Genomic DNA, 16,335 nt, shown 5'->3' with positions numbered 1-16,335 from the left:
GGACATTTAGCTAAGAATTCATTATTCAAATGTCTTTTCAAAGATACCTATATTCAAAATTTAAATATATAATATCATAGTATATATTATTTTTGTCTTTATAGTTTTTGGAGGTATTACATATTTTGTACCAAAAATATGCAGAAATAAATATTTTATTTTGAATTTAAAATGGTACTTTACATTGATACAAGGGCAATGAGAAGTTGTTTATAAACAAGATGCTCTTACTCTGCTTGCACTTTCCCCTACTAGCCCTTCTCAGTTTAGCCTTCAGAGTCAGAAACAGTACAGAAGCTAGTTTCTACATATGGAAGTTCTCTGTCTTGTACCATGTTTTCAAGTAGCTAGGACATTCACTGTTGAAAGATACACTAGTCTGACATATTTGGAACTTTATTTTATAATTTAAAACTTTTAGTAGAAACATGGATCATTACTGTTTTGTAATTGCTAATCACATTGTATAACTTTTGATATAAGGTAAAAATATAAGGTGAAAATTGGTGCTAATAATATTGATTACTTATTGAAAATAGTAATGAAATGTTCACCAGGAATAAGAATTTAGGTTCTCTCTTTTGAAAAAGAACTCTACTAGTTATAGTAGTTGAAAGGATTGATTTATTTGTATTAATGCATGTGTGATAAGATGTTCTAACTTCATACTTTTCAAATCATATAAAGATGCTATGCACAGTTGAATATGATTCAGATGCTTGAAAAACATCATTCTTTTCAGATTTCAAGATATAATAAAGTCAAATAACTGTAACAATTGACACCAATCTCTCATTTTTAATTAAGAATTTATAAAATATATTCTGATCATTCCCCCCATCTCCTTCCAGATCCTCCCTTTACCCACCCATCCAAATCCATGGTTTTTTTCTCTCTTTTGAAAATATTCAGGCAAATAAAGTGAACAAACTAAGTAAAAAACAAGTCAGCTTCCCATTTCTCCTCAAGACCTAGTTCCCTCAGATGAATGATGGGGACTACTTTTGCTCCTTGCCTTGTGTTGACCTGTGTGTGAGAGAGACATTGAAAGGCAGCCTAGGTAGCCATATCAGAGATTTGGAACATGGAAAAGACAATAACTCAGTCGGTCTAGTGGTACTAAGATGGGTACTAAGATCTGGTGTAGCTGGTATATCAAAACTGTCTTATGGCTGCAGGGAGGATAGTTCTTGAGGCTGGTAGGATCTACCATCCACTATCTACTATCGTCTTGTTTCACATCTTGAGAGTGGGATTTACCCTCTTCTTGTGAGTAGATAAATTGACAAGGGGTTGGAGGGAGATATGAATCAGGAAAGGAAGAAAAGTGTTCACCAGATAACTCTACTGCTTGTCAGGCCACCTGATCTTCCATACAGTTTCCTTTGGCTTTAGGTGTTTTGGCTGTTTGGTATCCCTTGGTGGATAACTGTTGCAGAAACTATTAAAAAAAAAGAAGAAGAACTGGCACATTCCCACGCTTATACTGGCACCAGAGGTCAACAACACTGTGTCCTGGTAGGGTCCTGTCAGCTCTATCCCATCCCCCATTCCAATAATATCAATAAATTCTCAATATACAAGATGCCAATACAATAATTTCAGAACCAACTAATAATGTTAAAAGCTGCCTACCTAGATTAGACAAATTATCCCAATATCGCAATATTCTAACCTTTATGATATCATAACAACCTATGGCTGGTCATAGCCATGCTGATTCATGTCTGCTGCCATCTTCCTTTCTCCCTCTCTCCTCTATGCTCCCAATTTCCCCCACTCTTCGCTCCGCTTCCACTTCCCCTGTGCAATCACAGGTCTCTTGCTGACCTACAGTGATTGGACAGGGAAAATCCTGCAACAGATAACATCTACCTCCTTGGGGAACCAGACCACTTCAAGGAAATAATTTCATTTTTTGTTTTTAATAGTTTTCCTTCAGCAGTTAATAAACCTCTTTCCTTACGAATCCTGACATGGACATGAAAAGTGGAAAAGACATACTTGGTGTCTGTATCAGTATTTATTCATTTGTCCTTTCCCCATTATAGGGCTTGAATAAGAGCAATAATAAGTCTTTTAGGCCCATGTGCCCTGTGGTGAGGCTTGTGCCTACGTGATAACCCATTAGGTAGTTACTGTTGCCCTGGCTTTCCTGACTTGGTTGATGAAAAGTCTGCTTCCATAGGTGTTGTGTATAATTTTTTTTTTTATAAATCATGCTTACTCCAGCTAGATGCCAGAAATGCCTGTCTCACCAAGCCCACATGGGTCATTTCACCAAGCCGCTCTGGTCTCTGTTCAATCCTTGCCTTGTGCAACTGCAGTCTCAATCAGCTCCCATGGCTAGCTCACACTTTTCCCATAAATGCTGGGAGCTGTGGTCACTCTCACCAATCATCTACCCCTGTGGCTGGCTCTGCCAACCATCAATGACTGCCACTCAGCTCCACTCTCTCTCTTGCCCACCTGAATCTTTACACATGTAGAACAGCAGACAATCTTAATATTTAAAATCAGCCATATGTCACAACCACTGGGCTCAGAATCCATTGTCTTAAACTCATCAGCTGTTCTGTGTTGGAATTCTTCTGGTGCCTGAAGCCACCACAGGATCTAGCTCCGAGGCCTACACAGTGTCTGTCTTCTCTGCTCCACAGCCTGGCCCAAAAGGCCTTTGCTATATTGTGATCTCCTCTAACTCTCTGGGACCCGGAAAACCTGCCTCCATATCCTTTGCTCAAGGATTAGCTTCTGCCGTCTTTAGTTAGCTAATAAAACAATCAGGGAAACTCCCCCAACATCTCACCTTTTCTGTTAAAAAAAAAAAAAAAGACAACAACAAAAAACCAAACCTCTTCTCCCAGACATAAATTGAAAAAAAAATCATGACAAGTAAATTACATAGTATGAGGCACAAACAGTATCCAGTCCATTAATTTATCAATTTAGATAAAGTACTCCACCATCTGTCTTAACTTAAAGGTTTTCAATTCTACACTTGAGTTATGTCTTGGTTTTAGTTTGTATATGATCTGAAAACCATCCTCTCAAATCTATATCATCTCTCTCAATGCTAAAGAGCTTGGGTTGGCTATGAGACCATGACCAGTGTTCAACCCCACCAGAAATCCAAGAATGACTTAAATATTACCTGAAAAATATAGGAAGCACTAACATAGCTTCCAAAACTAAGACAATGTAGAGACAACTGACTATCTGGACAATCCCCCAATTTTTTAGAATCCAAGAGCATCCTTCCTGCTTTCTGGCCAAGAATCATCTATCTGACAGACTTATTATGCAGAGAATTGAAGGGCTGCTGTCCTTGTTTTGACAAAGCCAGTAGTCTACATGTGTCCCTCTCTGGACAGAATTCTGCAACATGTGTTCTCTGGAATGAATTGTCAGTAGATGAAAGGGGTAACTTCTGCCCAGTGGCGCCCTGACATGAAAGCAACTTCTGGAGGTAAAAATGCTCAGCATTCTGAACTGTGAAGGGGGTACTACCAGGAGCAGGCTTGTCTCTAGACAAATAATTTTTAATAATGGAATGACCATAAATGTTGTATTCTGTAGACTTCTGATGCTTTTGAAGACATCTATCTATGTAAAGTATATAAGAACTGTTGTCCCTTAACTATTTTCAGCTATTTCTAATTGAAATACCTCAAAAACACCTTTTTATTAAACTCAGAATCATGAATTTGCTATCAGACCCTAAATTTGTTTTTCTTGAAAGAGTTGCATAGGCACAATGCCTGTCTAAGAGTAACAATACTAATCTCAATTTTTGAATCAGTATAAGATATTCATACCAATGAAAACCTTATTCTGTATCAAAAATAAATTCTGTACCAATGTAAGAAATTATAACTGCAACTTTGCATCACTTATAAAGATTTCTACCAATTAAGATAATGGCTGCACCCTGGGAGCTCTGGGTTTATTGGCTAGTTCATATTGTTGTTCAGCCTATGAGGCTGCAAACCCCTTCAGCTCCTTGGGTACTTTCTCTAGCTCCATTGGGAACCCTGTTCTCAGTCCAATGGATGACTGTGAGCATCCACTTCTGTATTTTTCAGGCACTGGCAGATCCTCTCAGGAGAGAGCTATATCAGCAAGTACTTATTGGCATCCACAATAGTGTCTGGTTTTGATGATTGTATATGGGATGGATCCCCAGGTGAGTCAGTCTCTGGATGGTCATTTCTTCAGTCTCTACTCCACACTTTGTCTCTATAACTTCTTCCATGGGTGTTTTGTTCCCCCCTTCTAAGATGGATCGAAGTATCCACACTGTGGTCTAAACCACCAACCAAAGAGCACACATAGTGGGACTCGTGGCTCCAGCTACATATTTAGCAGAGGATGGCCTAGTTAGACATCAATGGGGGTAGAAGCCCTTTGTCCTTTGAAGGCAGTATGCCCCAGTGTGGAGGAATGCCAGGGCCAGGAAGTGGGAGTAGGTAGGTTGGTGAGCAGGGGGAAGGGGGAGGAGATGGGGGAGGGTGTTTTTCAGAGGGGAAAACAGGAAAGGGGATGTAAATAAAGAAAATATCCAATAAAAAATTCAAAGTGAAAAAAAGAAAGATAATGGCTACACAACCAATTCTACCTATTTCCTCACTGTTCAAATTAAGACCATTTCCAAATCATCCCTTAAAATGACAACCTAACTATAATTCATAAAGTAACCAGGACCATTTACCCCAACATAAGGGACTTGGAGGAAGATCTCCACAACTTCTTCCTGTTGAATGGAGGTGATGAAATATCTTTGAAGGTGAGGGGAAGGGTAGAGAAAATAGAAGAGTTGGTTGGGCCTTAAGAAAGCCAAGCCAACAATTGCTATTCAGTCTCTGATGCCTAAATTCTGACTGGATCCGTCTGAAAGGTTGAATGAAGCAACATGACCTGGAATCCATGACATTGGGAGTCCAAACAGGTTAGTTCAGCATAAACTGAGGATGAATTTTTCCAAAGCTGTATACTTTGCAATATACAATTCTCAAAACAGAATTTATGTACCATCATGATATCTGCATGGATTATGTTAGTCTATGTAGTGTACAGACTAGTTAAGAAAGAATTTCTGCTCCTTGTTTGAGCATGTGAAAGACAGTATTTTTTATGAGCTAATTTTAACAATAACTGATCATTAGTCTTCATTCATGCCAGGTGAAGAAAGACACAAAGAATCTTTACCTTTCCTGTTTGGTTCTTTTGAATTTTTCTAGTTCTTCAGGGGGGTCTCCATCTATCCTATCTGATCCATATAATTCTGGGAGGGGTCCAGAGCCTAACTGCACCTTTTTTATATACACAAAGTCTTTCTCCCAGATTAGCATGTTCTTTAGACAGTAACTAGGAAAAACATTAGCTTGACCTTTCTCCCAGAGGAATAATAAAATAACCACAAAACTCAAAACCACACCCATTTTGATAATTAAAACAGTTCAAAACAAATGAAGCAACCTAAGCAAATACTATATGAGCCTTATTTTAGCCTTTTTCTAACCAGTCATATCAGGATATTTAACCCAAAATTCCTGTGGAGTCCCAGTTTGAAGAATATTAGTTATCCTGCAAGACTTCAAGACTTTTCTAAAACATTTCTGTTTTCATATAATCTCCCCACTATCTTTTGTTGGAGGCAACAGCCCTTTCTCTCTGCCTACCTCTATCTCAGCTTGTTCTTGCACAGTAGGGGCTCCCAGAACCTCTAGGCCCAACTCCTTGCACTAGTTCCAAACTGCAGGAAGAATTCCCCACATGGCTCAGGCAAAAATCTGTATACTCTTTTATCTTTAAAAACAATTAAACTAAACTTAGAGTTCTACCCTATGATTACCTGCCTGTAGGAAGCAGGCGGCTTTTACTATCTGGGTCTCTGTCTCCGAACAGCCAACTTATCTCTTTTCACAGCAGGAGACCTCAGAGTCTGTGATCTGAGGCTGCCCCTGTGTTTCTCCCCCAACCCCACTGGAGCCACCTGACTTCTATCTGCTCACTGAGATACCCCTCTCCCCTCCTTCCAGACCTGCTTCTCTGTGTCTGAATCAATCCTAGAATCCCAAATTATTAGTGCATTCTCTCCTACCACATTGGATGTCATCTGTTGCAAATAATTTTAATAAAGGCTTCCTTGCTCCTTCTAGAGAGCTCTGCCTGAGCTCTCTCAACTTCTCATGGCTAGCTCCACTAGCTTCTAAGGACTGCCCCAACCTCACTCAGCTCCCACAGCTAGCTTTAGCAAACTGGTCCGCTCTCTGTTCCTTGACTCTGTTCCAACAGCTGTCTCACCCAGCTCCCTTAGCTAGCTTACATTTTTCCCATAAACACTGGGAGCTGCGATCACTCTACACTGACTATCCATCCTCATGTCTGGCTCTGCCAACCACCAATGATTGCCACTTGCCTCTACCCTCTCTCTTGCCCACCTGAATCATCGTGATTAGAAAACACCAGACACTCTTAATATTTAAAATCAGCCAGATATCACAACCACTTGGCTCAGAATCTATTGTCCTATACTCATCAGCTATTCTATATTGGAATTCTTCTAATGTCTGAGGCTGCCACAGGATGTAATAGCCCCCAAGCCTACACAGTGTCTGTCATCTCTGCTCCACAGCCTGGCCCAAAAGGCCACCTTTCTATTGTGTCCTCCTCTTCCTCTCTGAGACCCGGAAAACCTGCCTCCATATCTTTGCCCAGCAATTGGCTTCTGCCATCTTGATTTAGCCAATCAAAGAATTAGGAAAACGCCCCCTACACATAGGTAAACAATTCAGTGTCTGCCTCAGGCAGTGCAGTGTGTCATGGAAGTCTGGCCTGAGAAATGTCCAGCTTGTCTTATAGTCATGAGCAGGACCCTAGGACCATCATCAGGTATCAGTGTCACAGAACTGGGACTGACTATTCTGTATAAAATTAAGACAGTACTGCTAAAGTAACAGACTCTTGAAATTAACTAATAAGGACATTTTACATCCATTGGCCACTTGCTTTCATAGGAAGGTGAGAGCCATTAGAGTCAGATCCTGGTCTAGTATAGGGATTGTGGGTATTGTGTACAAACAGGAGTCCATACTTGAACAGCTATGCTACAGTTATCTGCCAAAATCCCAGAGTCTAAGTTAAAATTTCCTTTGCAATACCCCAAATTTCATGGATGAAAAGGTAGAACAGTTTGGTAACACTTGGTAGAGCTAAAGCTGGAGCTCTGATTAGAGCCTGCTTTAGTTCTTAGAAAGCTTGTTCTTCTGTTTCAGTCTAATTTAAAGGTTGGTCTCCCACAGTGGACAAATAAAGGGTTTGGGCTATGTCATCAAGCTCAGGAATCCAGAGCCTGAAATATCTTGCCACCTCTAGGAAGTCACATACCTACTTCTTAGTTTGGGGAGTGGGAATCCAGAGGATGGCTTCATTCTGGACAACATTAAGAGTTCTACCTTGAGCAAGCCTTTATCTCAGAGAGGAGACATCTGTCTGGAGTGGCTGAAGAAAGTCCTTGTGTCTGTGTAAATGTTGTCAGTAAGAGATTGTCTACATATCGGAGCAAAATGGAGTCAGGGTATGGCACCCAAAATCCTGGTCAGTCTTTTTATAATGCTTCCATAACAGGGGGTAAGGAGAATTTTTGAATCCTTAGGGTAGTCTTGCCCAGCTGGCTGACTTATGTCATTTGACATTGGATCAGTCAAATATGTGCTGTCTCGCTGGTGCCAGGGGAATGAAAAAGAAAGCATCCTTAGTGTCTAGGATCATATAGACCTATAGTCAGCCAGGGAGAACTGAACAGAGTATATGGATTTGGAACAGTAGAGTGAATGATTTGTCTGCTTATTAACTTCACAGCGATTCCAGACTGGCCAATTATCTGAAGTCTGTGTTTATAGACAGCAAGAAAGACATATTCCTAGCCAACTAGCATGGGGTAAGGATGTTAGCTTCCAATAGCCTTTTAATATGAGAACAATTCCAAGTCCAGTCTTTTGGTTCACAGGATATTGCTGGACACTTATCTTTGTGGCTGCAGCCAAGAGACTTAGCAGGACTGGTATGTCACCAGTGTGCTACAAAGCTGAAGATCCTGTTTCAGCTCATGAGCACTATCCCTGGTTCTGGATTTGTTTCCTCTGTAGAGTCTGGAAGAGCTAGAAGACATTCTTCAGATAGAGGGGTAGCTAAGCTTAGTTGGTATGCAGCTGCAATGGGAATGTTAGCCCTTTGAGGGGTAAAGGTCATGGTGGTGCTTTATTTTGAAAGATTGTCCATGTCTAGGAGGAGGAAAAGGGCAATCTTGAATGACCTGAAGGAATAAGTCATCTGTCTATGGCCCAGGATAATCATCCTTTCAGATGTAAGGTGATTGTCCTTAATCATGCCCATGTCTTCCAGTACTGACTTCTTTTTATTTGCAACCAGCCCATTGGAGTTTAAAACACACACACACACACACACACACACACACACACACACACACACACGTCACAGTGTCTTAATTTGATGTTCTATTAACACAGTGACCAAGGGAGTATTGGAGGCCTAAGGCTATAGAGCCTTGGGGTCCTTCATTCTGATTCACTATCAACTTCCTTGTGGTCAGGAGGGTCATGCCACTGCTGTCTTGGGTTTGTGATGGCTCAGGCCCTCATTCTTTCTATGTCCCTTTTCCTTACAGTAAGTACATTGATCCCTTTCCAGTGGGGCCTTCTTCATCCTTTCCATTTTTGTTTTGGGGCACCTATCCTCTGGACATAAGCAGTAGAGAACTTGGGCTTGGTTGACTAGAAAGCAGCCATCATAATATTTTCTTCCCCTAGCTCAATCAGCAGTCAATTCAGCTTTCTTTCTTTTTCAGTATATGTTATTGAAAACCTTTGAGCCACTTGAGTGATATGGAATGCAGCCATTCCAAGCAAAAGCCTCTACCTTTTATTTATCTTATTTAGTGACAAAAAGCAAATTTAGTGCCCTAGCCTTTTTCAGAGCCAGTGGGTCAAAAGTGGTAAATTTTTGTTTATAGAGTTTGTGACCCCTGGGAAAAAGACCATAGACAATTCAGATTATAATTAGTTACATTTATTAAAGCTGCTAGAAAGACAACAATCTCTGAGCCAAACTTGACATTGCTGTGCAAAACAAGGGGAGTAGACAACATTTTAAAAGGCAAAACCCACAAGAAGACCTTTGTATCTGAACAAGCAAGTCAAGAGCTGTTCTGCTCTGCCATAATTAGCTAGTCAGGGCAACCTCAAAATAGTCCTTGAATGTCTGCATAAACAAGCTACAGAAGCCAAAAAGCAGTTAGTCATATCATAACGAGTAGATAGTCACAGATGTACATTTTTGGGTGAGGGTCGCACTGTCAGCATTACTGGGAACTTATCTTCCAGGGACTGGAGTCAGAGACAAATGGCTAGTGGGTACCAGGATGGATGCCTAGTATAAAGGGGAATTCTTTTATCCATCTATCATATAATCACTCAAGAAATGCCTTGGGACTCTTGTGGGCCCTGGAGAACTTCAGTAGTCTTAAACAAATTAGTGGGTTTTCAAGCTGTGCCCTGAATTCCAGGTACTGATAAAGATTTTCCCGGGCTTGGGAACTGGGGAACAAATTGGGGTCCCAAGCAGGGCACTTACATGGCAAAGCTGTCTCAGCAAGTGTTACCAGTAGCTGAGGGGGAAAAAGGCTTTCTTTACCTCAATATGTTCCTTTTCCTTTGAAGTCAACAGAATAAGAAATTGATGGCAATCATTCCACAGTGGGTGATGGCTGTGGAGGACAGATTCCAGGAGGCAGTTAGGGCTTGGATTTTGTCAGAAAAGAGGGGAGAGATTTTCTAGTCATACAAATCTTAAGTAGAGAAAGGGACACAGACTGGGAAAGAATGTTGCCCTTCCCCTAAGCTTCTGCCCCCACCTCCAGGAGAGAGTGGGCCTCTAGCAAGGGAAAGATAAAAACATGGGTTTAATTAATTCAAATCTGGAGCATGGAAGGCTCTCAAGCAAGATTCTGAAGGCAGCAAAGTACATGCAGGGGAGTGGGAAAACTGGATGTCTCCATCAGGAGACATTGTGATGAGTACAGATGGAAAAGGGGGCAGGAAGTAGGGATGGAGTAGAGGGAAGAGATTGATAGAATAGGGTGGGATAAAATAGAGTAGCCTGAGGTTGGGAGACTATTTTAGAAACCAAAATAATATGATAATCCCTAAAGTGCAACCTTAAGATAAGGGGGTGGATTTTGAACAAGTGCCAAACATTGATCAATACAGACCATGGTACCCTAGGGATCCTGTGACCTTGAGTCAGACTGATTTCACAATGGCTGGGTCTATGGACTGATCAATGGCCATCTCACTTCATAGGAAGGCCAGTCAATATCACAAAAAGTATGGTGCTTTTCTCTTGACAGTTAACCCTTATGGTCTTCCCCCAAATACTTGGGAGAAATTCTTTAGGATACTTCAAAGGGGTGAGAGTTTAGATAGACTCCCCATGTTAGCAGAAAATTTAAGTAAATGAGTGAAGTAGAAATTTTCACAGGACCAACCCAGAAGCAATAAAGAGAAGACAAACACATGCAAGACTTGCTAGAGGCCCCATGTTGTGGGAGCAAGTAAGAAGCCTAGTCCAGGGGGCAATTCCAGGAGCAGTTTAATATGACTGAAGGGGAAAGGGGAAAATTAGGGGAGTTTTCAGACAAAAAGACCAAGTAAACAAAGGCATACAAAGGGTGCTGCCAAGTGGGGGAAGATGGAGAAGCTTTCAGAAACCCCTTGGAGAGTTTTCTCATTAAATCAGAGTGAATTCGGGGAGCATCCCAGCTCCCTTCTTCTCAGGACCAACAAAAGAAAAGGGGTGACAGAAAAGACAAAATAGAAACACCAATAGCAATTTAAAAAAAAAACTCAATTAAATAGCACCTGGGCCAAACTTGTTCAATATGCTTTCAATCACTCATACAGTTGGCTGGCCATTCATACAAACAAAACTGAAACCAGATCTCTCAAAGTGGGAAGAACCCGAAAACTGGATCCTTTGCTATTGGAGTCCCAACTTTGAGTGGAAACATTGGGGAAAGATCTGCACCTGGAAAATCCTTCATTCAGAAAATGGCTCCCCCCAAAATAAATGTTTTACCCCTCTTATTTATAAGGCTCTCCAGAAAGGGTCTATCAATCTTAATTAGAAAGCTTTAGGAGTGCATACCATATGTGTTCTTTTGTGACTGGGTTACCTCACTCAGGATGATAGTTTCTAGTTCCATTCATTTGCCTAAGAACTTCATGAATTCATCGTTTTTTAATAGCTGAGTAGTACTCCATTGTATAAATGTATCACATTTTCTATATCCATTCCTCTGTTGAGGGACATCTGGGTTATTTCCAGCTTCTGGCTATCATAAATAAGGCTGCTATGAACACAGTGGATCATGTGTCCTTATTACATGTTGGAGCATCTTCTGGATATATACCCTGGAGAGGTATAGCTGAGTCCTCAGGTAGTACTATGTCCAGTTTTCTGAGGAACCACTAAACTAATATCAACAATTCAGACCCCCCAGAGCTCTCAGGGACTACTAAGCCATCAACCAAGGAGAACACATGGCTCCAGCTGCATATGTAGCAGAGGATGGCCTTGTCAGGCATTAGTGGAAGGGGAGGTCCTTGGTCCTATGAAGGCTCCATAGGTGCCCCAGTGTAGGGGAATTGAGGGCAGAAAGGTGGGAGTGGGTGGCTCGGTGGAGGAACACCCCTATAGAAGCAGGGGGAGGGAGGATGGGATAGGAGGGGTTCTGGGAGGGGGAAAACTGGGAAAGGGAATAACATTTGAAATGTAAATAGAAATGTCCCATAAAATTAAAAATTAAAAAAAGTAAATAAAATGAACACTTTAGGAGCTTTTCTCAAGCAGAACCAGAACTGAATTGCGTATACAGACTTCCCCCCTTATGAGTATCAGAAGGATTCTGTTTTGATGGCCAGGAACCTGGCCTCTCTGGATTCAGTAAGAGGACTGGGGCCCTGGACCACTTCTCAGCGGGTACCTCCCCTGAAGCCTCTGCCTAGCTGGAAGGCCCAGAGCAAGGCTGAGTCCCACTAGGCATGGGGAATCTTGCTGAGGCCCTCCAAATGAAGTGATGCATGCTATTGCCAAAAGCCACACAAATTAAGCAAAAAGAGAACAATGGCCTCAATAATGGCCAAAGAGTAGGCTAGGGAATTTTGTTTTCATACTATAGAATCTCCTCCTTCTTTTGCTTTACTGGTTTGGGATTATTTATTTCTTATGTTTGCTTGGATTTGGTTCACCTCCTCAGATTCCAGTTACTCTTCTGGCACTTTCTGTAGATATGAATTTGTAGATAGACACTTTAAATTTTTTTTTGGAATTTTTTTCTCTGTCTATTGTAATTTACATTTTGCACTATAGTAGTATAGTATAGTGTTCTGGGATGACACCCTTGCTCTCTTAGAGTCAATAGAACATCTGCCCAGGCCCTTCTGAGTTTTAGAGTCTCATTGACACCCAACATTGAGAAGTTGGATGTTATTCTAATGGGTCTGCCTTTGTATGTTACTTGGTCTTTTTTACTTGCAGCTTTTAAATTCAGGCCTCCCCTTGTAAGTATAAGAATATCATGATCTTCTGGAATATTCAAAATTAAAATCAAACCACAAAATGCTCCCACTGTGGTTAATAGATGTGTTCTTTGGAAGACAACCACTGTATTTTCATGCTCTTAAAAGGGCAAGACTTTCTGAGGAAATAAAACAGGTTTAAATTTTGGGGGGTGTCTTTCTACAGCCCAATATTATTGCTTTCTTACAATGTCCTGCAAAGTTGATACAGGCAACAAGGAACACTGTGGAGTACTAGATACACAGAACAAATGCCCAATTTCAGAATGCATGACAGTTCTTGGTGATGGAGCATATGCATTTACCCCATAGGCAGGCAATGAGAAGCTAAAGGAAGAAATCCCTAATAGAAGTAGTGGCTGCACTGTGTACTTTTTTTTTTTAACTGATGTCAAAGAACTACAGCAGGATCTAAAAAAAATGTCTCATAAAAACAGTCACATACAGTCAACACACAGGAGTAAAGAAGTTATGGAAGCTCCTAGTTTTGGAAGCTTCTAGTCAGCCTGAGAAGACAACAATAAAAAACAGACACCTATTCATTTGTAAGCATACAAAATAAGGCAAAAGTGAAGTGATCCTGAAAGACACACTACAAAGTATTTGCCTGGAGAGAGAATTGCATTAGGCTTACCTGCAGAAGTGTTTCCACTAAGATCTAGAGGTAAAGGAGGTGTGTATGCTGAACAGTGGTGAGCAACAGTGTGTGTTTCTGTTGGTACACATTGAATCTTCTCTACAAGAAACTTGGGTTTATTTTTAAGGTATCATAAGTACATGTAGTTATTACTTTATTAAAAATATCTTGATTTTCCTATGCTTAATCTACATCATTTACATGGCCAATTAGCAAGCAGCAGAACGAGAAGAAACGAGGAAAACAATATAGCATATATCAGAAGATAAATGTGATGATTAGATATTATCTACATGAAAACAATTTCAAGTTCAATTTTTTAAAACAATCATTTTTTATATATTTTGTCATTTGTCTGAACCCAAAAAATCCATTAAAATTGGTCAGCAAGCAAACAAAAATTAGACCATACTAATAATATTGATCTAAGCAGGGTAAAACTTCAGGCCAAAAAAGACCCACTCAGTATATCAGAACTTATTCCATGGTAAAAAGCTCAAGTACATATTGTAAAGTTGTGCATGAGTGAACACATAGAATCAGAAAGCAAAAACGCAAAATCAAGGAGAACAAATAGAGAAATGAATAGAAATATAAGAGTACATGGAAGATTTTTATCTTTCAGCATTTGGTTGTAGCAAAACAATAGATGTTGATATAAATGAAAGGGAATTATTAATAAACTGAAAAGTCAACAAAATAGCCTCCACAAGGCTGCAGCAAGGTTGGGGTGGTATTAGTTCTGAGTCTGTCTAGACTACAAGATAAAATCATGGCTTAATTAAAAAAGAAAAATAGGCCCTTCCAGTCGGCCCCAGCACCCAGTCACCTAGGGCCCAGAATCGGCGTACACTTCCACGGTCCCCAGAGGACTCTCCAAGCGATCTTAGGATCACTGGCGAGTGGAACACAACATCTGTTCCAATCTAATCGAGCGGGACCTGAGACAGCAGAAGGGAAGCAGAAAACCGGCCTGACCAGGGGCACAAGTCCCTTCCGGTCCACTCCAGCACCGGGTCACCTAGGAGTAAGCAGACATCCCCACAGTTCCCAGAGGACTTTCCATGTGATCTTAGGATCACTGACCAGACAGCTTTATGGTCCTCAAAGGGGACACTACTTCCAGGCACTGTAACACGCCCAGGATCTTAGGACAACAGGATAACAGGAGCTGGGTCACATCAGTATTTCAGGGTCTCAGAGGAAGCTTGACTGCCAAAAATTCTGACACATCTAGAATCTCAGGTTCACAGGAGCCCACAATCAAAGGATCACAGAGAAAGCTGGACTCTGAGGAGTCCTGAATCAAATGGGATTATAGGAAGGACAGACTCCGTCCTGAGTGAGGTAACCCAATCACAAAAGAATTCACACAATATGTACTTACTGATAAGTGGATAATAGCCCAGAAATTTAGAATACCCAAGATATAAGATACAATTTGCTAAACGCATGAAACTCAAGAAAAATGAAGACCAAAGTGTGGACACTTTGCCCCTTCTTAGAATTGGGAACAAAACACCCATGGAAGAAGTTACAGAGACAAAGTTTGGAGCTGAGATGAAAAGATGGACCATCTAGAAACTGCCATATCCGGGGATCCATCCCATAATCAGCTTCCAAATGCTGACACCATTGCATACACTAGCAAGATTTTGCTAAAAGGACCCAGATATGGCTGTCTCTTGTGAGACTATGCTGTGGCTTGGCAAACACAGAAGTGGATGCTCACAGTCAGCTATTGGATGGATCACAGGGCCCCCAATGGAGGAGCTAGGGAAAGTACTCAAGGAGCTGAAAGGATCTGCAATCCTATAGGTGGAACAACAATATGAACTAACCAGTACCCCCGCTGGAGCTCGTGTCTCTAGCTGCATATGAATCAGAAGATGGCCTAGTCGGCCATCAGTGGAAAGAGAGGCCCATTGGTCGTGCAGACTTTATATGCCTTAGTACAGGGGAACGCCAGGGCCAAGAAGTAGGAGTGGGTGGGTAGGGGAGTGGGTCGGGGAGCGTGTGGGGGACTTTTGGGATAGCATTGGAAATGTAATTGAAATAAATACCCAATAAAAAATATGGGGAAAAAAGGAAGGACAGACTCCAATCAGATATATTGAGGGCAGCAAGCACTTGAGATAATCAAGTGGCAGGAGGCAAGCACAAGAACAGAAGCAACAGAAACCAAGGTTACTTGGCATTATCAGAACCAAGCTCTCCCACTGTAGCAAGACCTGGATACACCATCACACCAGAAAAGCAAGACATGGATCTAAAATCACCTCTCATGATGATGATGGAGGACTTTAAGAAGGAAATACAAGAAAACACAGGTAAACAGCTAGAAACCTTTAAAGAGGAAACACAAAAATCCCTTAGAGAGCTACAGGAAAACACTACCAAACAGGTGATAGAATTGAACAAAACCATCCAGGATCTAAAAATGGAAGTAGAAACAATAAAGAAAACCCAAAGGGAGACAACTCTGGAGAAAGAAAACCTAGGAAAGAAGTCAGGAGTTATAGATGCGAACATCAACAACAGAATACAAGATAGAAGAGAGAATCTCAGATGCAGAAGATAGAAAACATAGACACAACAGTAAAAGAAAATGCAAAATGCAAAGAGCTCCTAACCCAAAACATCCAGGAAATCCAGGACACAATGAGAAGACCAAACCTAAGGATAATAGGAGTAGATGAGAATGAAGATTTTCAACTTAAAGGGCCAGTAAATATCTTCAACAAAATTATAGAAGAAAACTTCCCCAACCTAAAACTTATTCCCATGAGCATACAAGAAGCCTACAGAATTCCAAATACATTAGACCAGAAAAAAAATTCCTCTTGTCACATAGTAATCAAAACATCAAATGCACAAAACAAAGAAAATATTAAAAGCAGTAAGGGAAAAGGGTCAAGTAACATATAAAGGCAGGCCTATCAGAATTACACCAGACGTCTCGACAGACTATGAAAGTCAGAAGATCCTGGGCAGATGTCATGCAGACACTATCAATAGAACAAAAAGGCAACCAACAGA

The sequence above is a fragment of the Mus musculus genome, chromosome X (assembly GCF_000001635.26).
Source record: "Mus musculus strain C57BL/6J chromosome X, GRCm38.p6 C57BL/6J".
In the NCBI taxonomy this organism is placed as follows: Eukaryota; Metazoa; Chordata; class Mammalia; order Rodentia; family Muridae; genus Mus; species Mus musculus.
The sequence above is the reverse complement of the archived record's forward strand: the minus strand, read 5'-3'. Positions refer to the sequence as shown.